Source organism: Lucilia cuprina, chromosome 6 (genome assembly GCF_022045245.1).
Source record: "Lucilia cuprina isolate Lc7/37 chromosome 6, ASM2204524v1, whole genome shotgun sequence".
Taxonomy (NCBI): domain Eukaryota; kingdom Metazoa; phylum Arthropoda; class Insecta; order Diptera; family Calliphoridae; genus Lucilia; species Lucilia cuprina.
In genome coordinates, this window is record NC_060954.1 from 42,362,664 (window position 1) to 42,374,972 (window position 12,309).

The 12,309-nt window shown below is 30.4% G+C and overlaps 1 protein-coding gene across 1 annotated transcript in view; it reads right to left on the bottom strand.

Moving 5' to 3' along the window:
• The window catches only part of LOC111684822 (putative uncharacterized protein DDB_G0281251), a 65,330-nt gene that overhangs the window by 47,801 nt on the left and 5,220 nt on the right, over window positions 1-12,309 (bottom strand). The window contains exon 2 of the mRNA XM_046955419.1: window positions 1,569-1,652. The gene's annotated coding sequence lies outside the window, so the exon portion shown is untranslated. The remainder of the gene's footprint in view (window positions 1-1,568; window positions 1,653-12,309) is intronic.

Below are 12,309 nucleotides of genomic sequence, written 5' to 3' on the forward strand. Positions count from 1 at the left end.
ATCTGTAGAAAATACTGTAGACTGATCTAAAGTCAAGACCACAGAATGCTCTATAGCTGATCTATAAAAAAGACTATATACTAATCTATAGTAAAGACTATAGACTGATATATAGTCAAGACTATAGACGGATCTATAGTCAGGACTTTAGACTGATCTATAGTCAGCACTATACCCTGATCTATAGTCAAGACCATGGGCTGATCTATAGTCAATACTATAAACTGATCTATAGTCAAGACTATAGACTGATCAATAATCAAGACTATAGGCTTGATTATATGATGATCTACAGTCAAGACTACAGAAGACTGATTTGAAGTAAAGACTATATACTATATAAAATCATCTATTGTCAAGATTTTAGACTTATCTATAGTAAGGACCATAGACTGATCTTTAGTCAAGACTTTTTACTGATCAAGAGCCAATACTATAGAATAATTATTAGTCAAGACTATAGACTGATCTACAGTCAAGACTATATACTGTTCTATAGTCAAGACTACAGACTGATCTATAATCAAGACTATAGACTGATCCAAGTCAAGACTATAGACTGATCTATAGTCAAGACTGTAGACTGATCTATAGTCAAGACTGTAGACTGATCTATAGTCAAGGCTATAGACTGATCTATAGTCAAGTCTATAGACTGATCTATAGTCAAGGCTATAGACTGATCTAAAGTCAAAGCTATAGACTGCTCTATAGTCAAGCTATAGATTGACTAATAGTCAGGACTATTAACAGATCTATTGTCAAGACTATGGATAGTTCTGTAGTCAAGACTATAGACTGATCTATTGTCAAAAATATAGACTAAACTATAGTCTAGTCTACAGTTAAGAGCTGTCAAGACTATGGACTGATCTATAGACAAGACTATAAAGTAGTTAATAGACAAGAATATACACTGATATATAGAAAAGTTTATAGACTGATCTATTAGCAAAACAAAATACCTTATGAACTTAGTTCATAAGTACCAAGAAAATAGTACTTTTTCACACACATTAATCCTTAATGATACATTTTTTTGTCAAAAATTGGTACATTTGTTCATCATTATTCCGCATCCTCTCTACTAACAATATTGATAAGTATATGTATGTGCAGCATTTGTTTATCATGTTCTGTTGTACAAGTCCATGTTTCGAGAAAAAAACGTACATCATCAGCTGTTTTTTGTTGTTTTCAATTTAAATAATTCAACTTCCAAATAAAAACCAAAAAGTAAACAAAACAAACACTTGTATGTAGCAATGTGTGTTTTTGCTGACTTGTTTATGTTTAAAAAAGGAAAAAAAATAAAACAAGAAAGAGAAAAAAGGCGAAGAATAATACAGTGTTGTTAATTAACGAGCTTTTTTGTTTGAAAAGGATTTCGTTTACACGTGCAATGTATTTAGTAGGGATGATTAACTGGTTTAATGGAATTTTCCATAAACTTTTTTCGATGTATAATAAGTAGGTACTAATGAAAGCATAACTTCAGAAGTTTAAATGTATAAAAACATAAAACTTAAAAGGATTGATTAAACTTAAAATTACTTTAAGTTACTTACCTTGATCTCGATAATGGTTTTAAATATAAATAATATTTAGGACATCAAAATTAAGTAGTTATATAATTATTAATTATATTCCAGCTGCAATAAAAAAGAAAAATTAATTAACATTTGACATTTAAATATTTCGAAATAATTTATTTAGTCCTTTTTTGTTAAATAAACCAAAAAACCGCCTAAATTGCATTACTGCTTTTGCAAGATTTTTGTATTTATTCATTTCTGGTTTTTCTTTCCTTCCCTGTGTTATTGTTCCTCTTGTAATTTGTTTTTGTTTGCTTATTGTTGTTGTTATTGTTGTTTTCTTTTCACTTCTTGTTGTTTGAGTGGAAAATTACCAAGCATGCATGAGCTCATTTTTGTAGTTCTTTTTATTTTTGTAATTTTTAAATTGTTTCTGTTCTTTTTCTAAAGATTGCTGGATGTTTTTAGATTGTTTTTTTGTATCTTTTCTTTTTTTTTTTTTTGGTTTAACAAAGAAAGAACAATTTTAATAAATACAAGAAATAAACATTTATAATCATAATTTTCGCATTTTTTATTTAAATTTTTGCTGTTAAACTAAAATGATTTAAAAGAATTGTTTTCGCAACATTATTTTTTTGTAACGATATTATTCATTTGCATACAACAGTCCCATCATTAACATAAATTTCTAGGTTATAAAATTAAGAAAAAAACTGAATTTTAATTTAATGAATTTAAAAAAATATGGTAGACGACATACACATACATACATATGTACATACATACATACATACATACATACATACATACATACATACATACATACATACATACATACATACATACATACATACATACATACATACATACATATGAATGTAAGTATAATGGCAAACAATTTCAAGAAGTTTTGTTTGAAATATTTTAAAATATTTTTTAAAATTCATTTAAGTTTTCTGTTAAAAAACTGTTTTCGTAACAGCAGATTGCACTTTTATTGTCAACACATGTTTTAGTTATGTTAAGTTGCTGATATGTTTACAGACAGAAAATGTTGCTAGCAACATTCTGTTACAATGTATACAGATTAATACTTTCAATTCATGCATACATTTGTAGGTATGTTAAAATTTTACACTGATCTAAATATAATAAAGATTGTAGACCTTTCAATAGTAAACTATGTATTTAGTCTATAGTCAAGGCAATAGATAGGAATATTTCCAAGGCTGTAAAATCTACAGTCAAGCCAGAGATTAGTCTATAGTCAACCCTACAAACTGGTCGATAGTAAGGTATAGGGTATATAGTCTATAGTCTATTGTCAAGGCTATAATCTGGTGTCCAGATTCTGGTTTATAATTAAGACCAAACATAGTTTATAAACATATGTATATTGATGGCTATAGACTGGTCTATAGTTAGATATTTTCTGGTATAAAGCCAAGACAATAGTATTGTCTATAGTCAATACAATAGATTGGTCTCTTGTCAAGACTATAGTCTGATCTATCTATACTCAAGACTAAATACTAATCTATACTAAAGACTGAACTATAGCCACCACTAGATCATGACTATAGAGTAAAAAATTATTCGTTGTCTAATCTATAGTCAAGACTATAGACTAATCTATAGTCAAGACTATAGACTAATCTATAATCAAGACTATAGACTAATCTATAGCCAAGACTATAGACTAATCTATAGTCAAGACTATAGACTAATCTATAGACTATAGACTGATCTATATATATATGTAATCTATAGTCAAGACTATAGACTTATCTATAATCAAGACTAGACTTATCTATAGTCAAGACTATAGACCAATCTACAGTCAAGACTATAAACTAATCTATAGTCAAGACTATAGACTATTTTATAGTCAATACTTAGAATGATCCATAGACAAGAGCATAGACATGTCTTTACTCAAGATTATAAACTATGCCCGATAGCCTACATTCTAGTCTATAGTCCTAGTTCTAGATCAGTCTATAGTCTTTACAATAACTGCGTCTATTGTCATGATCGGCCTATAGTCTTGAAAGTTGATTAGTCTATAGTCTTGACTATGTATGAGTCCACAGTATCGGCTAAAGATCAGACTAAAGTATACTTTACTTCAAATCAGTCTGCTATATGTAGATCAGTCTACAGTCTTAACTATAGATCAGTCTTTTGTCTTGACTATTAATCAGTCTATAGTCAAGACTATAGATCAGTCTATAGTCAAGACTATACAGTCTATAGTCAAGACTATACAGTCTATAGTCAAGACTATAGATCAGTCTATAGTCAAGACTATAGATCAGTCTATAGTCAAGACTATAGATCTTGACTTAAGATCGGTCTATAGTCTTGACTATAGATCAGTCTATAGTCTTTACTTTTCTTGACTATAGATCAGTCTATAGTCTTGACAATAAATCAGTCTATAGTCTTGACTATAGATAAGTCTATAGTCTTGACTATAGATCAGTCTATATTCTTGACTATAGTTCAGTCTATAGTCTTAACTATTGATCAGTCTATAGTCTTGACTATAGATCAGTCTATGTTCTTGACTATAGATCAGTCTATAGTCTTGCCTATAGTTCAGTCTATAGTCTTAACTATAGATCAGTCTATAGTCTTGACTATAGTTCAGTCTATAGTCTTAACTATAGATCAGTCTATAGTCTTGACTATAGATCAGTCTATAGTCTTGGCTATAGATCAGTCTATAGTCTTGACTATAGATCAGTCTATAGTCTTGACTATAGATCTGTCTATAGTCTTGACTATAGTTCAGTCTATAGTCTTGACTATAGTTCAGTCTATAGTCTTGACTATAGTTCAGTCTATAGTCTTGACTATAGATCAGTCTATAGTCTTGACTATAGATCAGTCTATAGTCTTGACTATAGATCAGTCTACAGTCTTGACTATAGATCAGTCTATATTCTTGACTATAGATCAGTCTATGTTCTTGACTATAGATCAGTCTACAGTCTTGACTATAGATCACTGTAAAGTATTGAGTTTAGAGTCTTGATATAGATCAGTATATAGTATTTACAGTAGATCAGTCGATATATACTTTTGACTGTAGATTAGTCTATAGTCTTGACTTTATATACTTTTGAAAATTAATATGGGCGAGGATCCACGTCCAAAGTAAGTAGTTAAACAGTGCTTTAATATTACTTGCCTGTGATATTGTAAATCTTGAAAACTATTGTAGTTAGAATCTTTAAAATGGTTAAGTAAGTTTTTTTATGTATAATGCTTTTAGGGTAGCAAAGTACACTGGGTACAGCTAGTATTAGTTGCAAAAATTAACCACCTTATTAATAAAGCAGCTTAACTAGATTAATGTCTATGTAAATCTGAAAATTTAAATAAAACCACCAATCAATTTGTCTGCGAAAACAGAAAACCCACAATTGTGGTTTGTTTTTAACAACAAACTCATATTTAAATGATTCATAAATTTATAGCCACTAACAATTGACGGTTGTTTTTAAAAAAAATGGGGTAGACGAGCTTTAACATTGTTATACTATTTGCAATATCATGTGATTACTTTCTTTAATATAAAAAAGTTGTTTTTTTATTCTTATCAAAAAAAGCACCAAAAAAATCACATTTAAACCGATAAAAATTGCCTAGATAAAGTTAATTTCTTATTAAAATAAAACAAAACTATAAATATTTAAACATTAAATCAAAATCAAATAAAAACAAAAAGTTGATGTTTTTTACGTCATTGTAGTGATAAATTAAGCGATTATTAAACCATAACCTTAAAAAAAAAATTTTAAAACAAAAAACACATCTGTGTGCTTAAAATACATTAAAATTGTTGTACAAAAGATTATTATCAACGTAAACTTAAAACCATAAATTAAAGAAAAAATTTTCACAAAATTTTTTTTAACAAAACATGTAAATTAGTTTTAAAATGTCACTGCATATTCATTGTCGCAAACAAATAGAGCAAAACATGTATAATTTATTATTTTAAAATTTAAATAAATCTAAAATATTTTAAGTCACGAGATATTTTAAATAATAAACAGAAGCTGAATACTATTAAAAAATTTATGAATTAAGGTGCTCAGTTATGAAATAATATATTTGCTCGTACGATATTTTAACCGGTTTTGTTTAATTACTTTGTGGTTATTGCTATTAACTGGAGGGTTTTGAAACTATACTTTGTTTAATAATAATAGTTTCACTAATTTTAAATTTGAATTAATAAATTATTTAGATTTTAAGTCTCGTTATCATAAAATTTATTTTTCCAGAATGTATTGATAAAATGTAACTTGTTTGATTAAAGGAATACTTACATTCCTTCAGAAAATATATTGTCACAATACTAATGAAAAACGACTTTGCTCTAACAGCTGCATTAAGTAACTAGACGTGTTTTTTTTTTGTCCCTCAAAAAAAATGTTTCAAAATCAAGCATTAAGCTAAATCCCTGATAAATATTTTCTTTGTCTAGAAAAAGTAAATATCTTTATATAAAAAATATGAAAACTTCTTAAGTTAGGCACCCTTTAAAGACCAATTTTTTGACAGGGTTAAAACAATAAAAATGAATTATATCTTATCTTGGATCAAGTACCAAAATATTCCATAAAAATTGCGATAAATATATATGCAATACGTAAAACAAATATGGTCGACTTACGTTAATAAAGAAAATAATCGTTGTTGATTTCATATACTATACTACACTATAAATTATTGCCAAATTCCAAAAATTTACAAATTTATTTCTTAAAATTTTCAATACAACTTTAGCAAACTGAAAAAGAACTAGATCTGAGCTGAACTAGAATTAAACTAGAACAGAATTAGAACTGAGCTAAAACTTTACTAAAACTAAATTAGAACTAAACTGGTACTGAACTAGAACTGAACTAGAACTGAACTAGAACTGAACTAGAACTGAACTAGAACTGAACTAGAACTGAACTAGAACTGAACTAGAACTGAACTAGAACTGAACTAGAACTGAACTAGAACTGAACTGAACTGAACAAGAACTGAACTAGAACTGAACTAGAACTGAACTAGAACTGGGCTAGGACTGAACTAAAACTGAACAAGAACTGAGCTAGGACTGAACTAGAACTGAACTAGAACTGAACAAGAACTGAACTAGGACTAGAACTAAACTAGAACTAAACTAGAACTGAACTAAAACTAAACTAGAACTAAACTAGAACTAAACTAGAACTAAACTAGAACTAAACTAGAACTAAACTAGAACTAAACTAGAACTAAACTAGAACTAAACTAGAACTGAACTAAAACTAAACTAGAACCAAACTAGAACTAAACGAGAACTGAACTAGAACTGAACTAGAACTGAACTAGAACTGAACTAGAACTGAACTAGAACTGAACTAGAACTGAACTAGAACTGAACTAGAACTGAACTAGAACTGAACTAGAACTAGAACTGAACTAGAACTGAACTAGAACTGAACTAGAACTGAACTAGAACAGAACTAGAACTGAACTAGAACTGAACTAGAACTGAACTAGAACTGAACTAGAACAGAACTAGAACTGAACTAGAACTGAACTAGAACTGAACTAGAACTGAACTAGAACTGAACTAGAACTGAACTAGAACTGAACTAGAACTGAACTAGAACTGAACTAGAAGTGAACTAGAAGTGAACTAGAACTGAAGTAGAACTGAACTAGAACTGAACTAGAACTGAACTAGAACTGAACTAGAACTGAACTTTGGTTAGGTTGATAGGAGGATCAAATCCTAAGAAATACACTTGAAACGCTATCGGGCCTGTTGTGTTCATTGAATTAAATATTTTTCAGTGTTCAAAAACTCGGTTTCCAGAATGTAATTCCTTAGAATCGTTCAATCAGTGTTAGTCAGGAATGTTATTTCTTGAATAACGTCACATTCAAGATACTTGAATCTTACTTCAACGAATGCCTAGTAGTGGCAATGAAAGTGCTTCACTGTCCTCTCTACATGTTCTATATTCTGAATCCGCACGACTAATTTTGCAGAGATCTGCTCGTAATCCTGTGTGTCTACTAGGAATACGTATCATTATACTAACTTCAGACTTGCGCATTGTTAGGAGATGTAAACCTTACCTCTGGAAGAGTATTCAATTAAAGCTTTCTAACAATACAATACGGTCTTAGATTTAGTTCTATCACCTGATATCGCCCTAATTGCCTTCTGGCTGTCGGTAAATATATTAAGTTTCTGCCTGTTTCTGGGACTATAATATGTTAAAGAACTAAAACTTAACTACAATTAAACTAGAAGTGAAATACAATTGATGTAGAATAGAACTAGAATCAAACCGGAACTGAACTAGAACTGAAGTAAAACTGAACTAAAACTGCTCTAGAACTGAACTAGAACTGTGCTAGAACTAAGCTAAAACTTATTTTAGACTAGTTTTAAGTCTGTAATGAGATCACAAAATTTCTGCCAGATGTTCATTAAAATTTACCATAAAAACATTTCAAAAATATTTATCACTAAGGAAATAATTAGCAAGATTTCCTATTTAAAAATAATTTATAAATATTAAATTTGCATTTAAGCCAATTTAAACGATATGTATGTATGTGTGTGTAAATTGTGTTTTATTTTCCATTGATTTTCGATTTGTTTTACTTAAGTTTTATTATTTTATTTAAATTGTAATTAAGGTTGAATTTAAGTGAGAAAATTTGTAAATATTTTATTGATTTTAATTGAGTTTCTCCAATAAACCTTTCGAATTTGTAACGTATACATTTCGAGAGTAGTAGTATTGCATTAAGAAACAGAAAAACATTGATTGATCAATTTAATTGAAATGTAAATTGATCTGTCATCAATATTTATAGAAATTGATTAGCCAGCCAGCCAGTCGGCTAGTCAGTCGACCATATGTTTCAGTCAATATCTCTCTCTAAGCATTCATATACTTAGATTAATTTGTCATGTTTGCTTGTATCTTTGAAACTTAATAGCTATAGATTGTTAATTTATAAATTGTGGTTTATTATTATTGTAAATTGATCATGTGATAAAGTATTGAGGTGGTGATTAGTTTCGAATACACAATTTAATAAGTAAATAAATACAATTACAATTTAAAATTTACAAAATGTTGCGACATTGGGGGGTATATCACAAAATATGTGTTAATATCTAGAATGTTAATGGATCAAGAAAGATCACAAGAAACATACAAGAACTATATCTCAAGATCTTGAACATTAACTTCTACATAAATTATGGTTTAGGCTCTTCAACGCAGAGGTACAAGCCGATGCAAAATGATAAGCGGTGGCGGCGCAACCATTTTAGGTTGGCGGCTTATTATTGAAAATATCGGCGGCGGCTAAATTGTCGGCTCAATTTAAGTTTTTCTTCAGAAATTTACCTATATTATAGGTCCTATAAGCGTTACTTATATTAAAAAAGTTTGTTATATATAAACCTGTCTCTATATAAGTTTTTTCTACAAAAAATGGTCATTGGATCAAACTACATTATAGTAGTTTTCACTATTTCAATATTAGCATAATATTGTGTGGCAACTCTTTTAGTTAAATTATTTTCGGAAATACATGTACGATTCCAATCTTTATCAGCGACTACATTTAAGCCGGCTTAGCTTTTGAGCCGAAAGAAGTCGGCGGCGGCACGGCTTGCAAAATATAACCGGCGGCACCGATTTGAGCTGTCTGGGCTTTTATCTCTGCTCCAACGTGATAATGCCCCAAAAATATATTCTTAATTGAATTGTCACAACTTGGACTACCTTTATAGAACAAATATATGTTTAAGGACATAAAGGCATTGAGTAATTGTTTAATGATCGTTTCTTGACAAGATGGTTTTGCAAGAAATCGTTTATCGAACGTGATAAACGGAAATGAATCTTGATTAACATCAATATCATAAAACGATTTCCCTTGACTACGATATCGAATACAATTGACGTAAATGGATCTGGGCTTTTGAACATTTTCATCAATCACAGTTAAAGCAGGCACAGTCACCTACAACGTTTTAAAGTCGAAATATATTCTCAATTGCATTAACTTCGTATCATAACTTATATGACAATTTGTTAAATTAATATAGGTTCCATAACATTAATGTTTTACGTCAATGTTTAAGGATCGTCTTTCGACAAAACTATTCGAAAAAGTATGTTCCCCTGTTCTTCAAACTCGATTAACTTGTCATTAATAGCAAGCCAATTAGCTCTTTCGTTAGCGATAATTCCCGACTGATTACGTTTGCCTTACGCAGCCAATTTCGTTCATTCCGGACTTCCATCTGTAATGTGTAAGATCGAAATATATTTGGGGTTCTGAGTTTTCAATGTAGATTCTCATATCCCTCCCATGCATTTAATAGCATAAAATCGTTCTTTCAGCAGCAGATTCTCACGATTATAAACTCTAAGGTTACCATTGATCATGATTCTCTATATGGCGTCAATGTGTTGCATCCAATCATCCCGTATAAACTAATGATGCCTTGTCCACTTCAAAGTAATATAATTACACTTTCAAGGCCCTATTTCGGCCCTATTATTCTTCATCATATCGTCCATTAACGATGCATTTTGTTGGTTCTCTTAATGCTATTTCCATTATCGTTTTCGATCAAGGATTACGTTTAGGTAATTTTGTTGTTGTTGTAACTAACTGCTGCAATAGGCGATGGGCGACCTCCAAGAACGACATTCATATGGTAACCTGGAATCGTGGTTTGATGGGGTATCTTTGAATGTAGTTCAAAGCTGCTGTGTACGAACTGTGATCCAAGGAATCCTAAACATATATTCGTATACTCTCTTTCTCTTCTCTTTACACGAACGTCTTTCTTGACATGCCTCGAGAGAGTATCCAACTGTGTGATGTTAAAGTTCAGATGAATTCTCCGGTGACATACCATTAGGAACTGTTTAGTCAGCATTACATTATGTTTTTTGAATGGGAGGACATTCGTTTCTTCGTGTAGGTTGTGCTCCGTGGTTATTTGCAATCAGCCCGTTACAGTCCATAGGGCAGCATTGTGTCACTGGGTATCACTCAGCAAAGAAGCACGATTAGCCACTGACCGGCCAATTGTTTCATATGAAGCTAACAAGGTATCTTTATCCATTCCCCAAGTGATGCCCGCTAGCGCAACTAAAAAACATCCTATTAGGGACTGTTTAGTTAGCATTATTTTATGTTTTTTTGAATAGGAAAACTTTAGTTTCCTCGTGTTGGTGATTCTTCGAGGTTATTTGCATGCAGTCCGTAGGACAGCGTTCTCACACTGGGTATCACTGCACCACACTGGGGTAGCACAATTGACCACAGACCGGCCAATTGTTTTATTCATAGCCAACAACTACATTTAGGGATTTAATTCCTTTGATCACTGATATCGATCTGACTACCTGTCTAGGGTTAAGATTTTTACGTTCTTTAAGTAACAACATATTGTTGCGAGACTAGTTGTGTCTTCATTATCTAAAATAACAACAATTTCTCTAAGTGTTTAAACGATAAATACAAGTCTTGCCTTTAAAGATACATAACAAAAAAGTTAAAACCAGTTTCCAAAACAAAACAATAATAAAACCAGCTGATTTTGGTTTTAAGTTTAAATAACTTTTAACTGCAAACTTTGCACAACCCTCCCTCCCTCCCCCCAAAACGAACGAACGAACACAAAAACATGTGTCTACCATATATTGAGAAGATAAAACTTGCAAATCCAGATAAATGGGAGAAAAATATCTATACTTTAACGGTCTCAGTAACAACAGATATATATACATATCTTATTATAGAAATATTTTCAAAAGAACCATAACCAACCAGACTGATCCGTGTTTAGTTATTTTATTTTACATTTAAAATCCATGAAAAAATTTATAAAAATATAAAAAACACAGACCTATAAAAAGGAATTATCAGGCGGCCAGGCTTACAGTCAGTCAAACAGTCATGTAATCAGACATTCTAATAGACAAACAAATGTTATAATAAAATACAATGTATACGTAATAAAATATTTTTCTTTATACATCATTTACATGCATACATATATATTAGAATATTTTCTTTTCTTGGTAAAATAAACATGTTAGAGAAGACCATGAAGATGATTTTAAAACCCAACTAAATGTTGAGTCAAATCATATACAACCAACCCCAACAGGCATTTTAACATGACAAGAACTCGCCCACCACCCAATCATCCCTGTATGCCTTCTACTCTATCTATAGCTAAAGGATTTTTTTTCACTACGAGTTTCAAAGTTCATAAGTTCGTTTTTTCAATTGTCTGCTTAAGAGCAAATAGTACAAAGTATTTATTATTGCCCACTATGGTTTTTAGCACTTTGGAGCTTAAAATCAACTTTTGTGTAGTTTTAAAAACAAATCAACCGAAAAACAAAAAAAAAACAAATAACATTGTAAATTTTATGATCAAAATGTTTTTGTACTTAAAAGTACTGGAAATAATACTTGTATTTGTAAGTAACATGTTTTTGAAGTTATACGAAATCCTTAAAAGAAATATTTTTTTCTAAAGAAGGATACCAGCAGCCCAAATCAAACAGTTGGATTATTTAACGTTTATGTTAGAAGGATATGGTGAAATGTTAAAGGTTGTGGTACAAAAATGTTTGTGCAAAATGTGTAAGTGCTTTTGTATAACATTATATGTTTAAATTTTAAAGAAATATTGATTTAAATAAACTTTGCG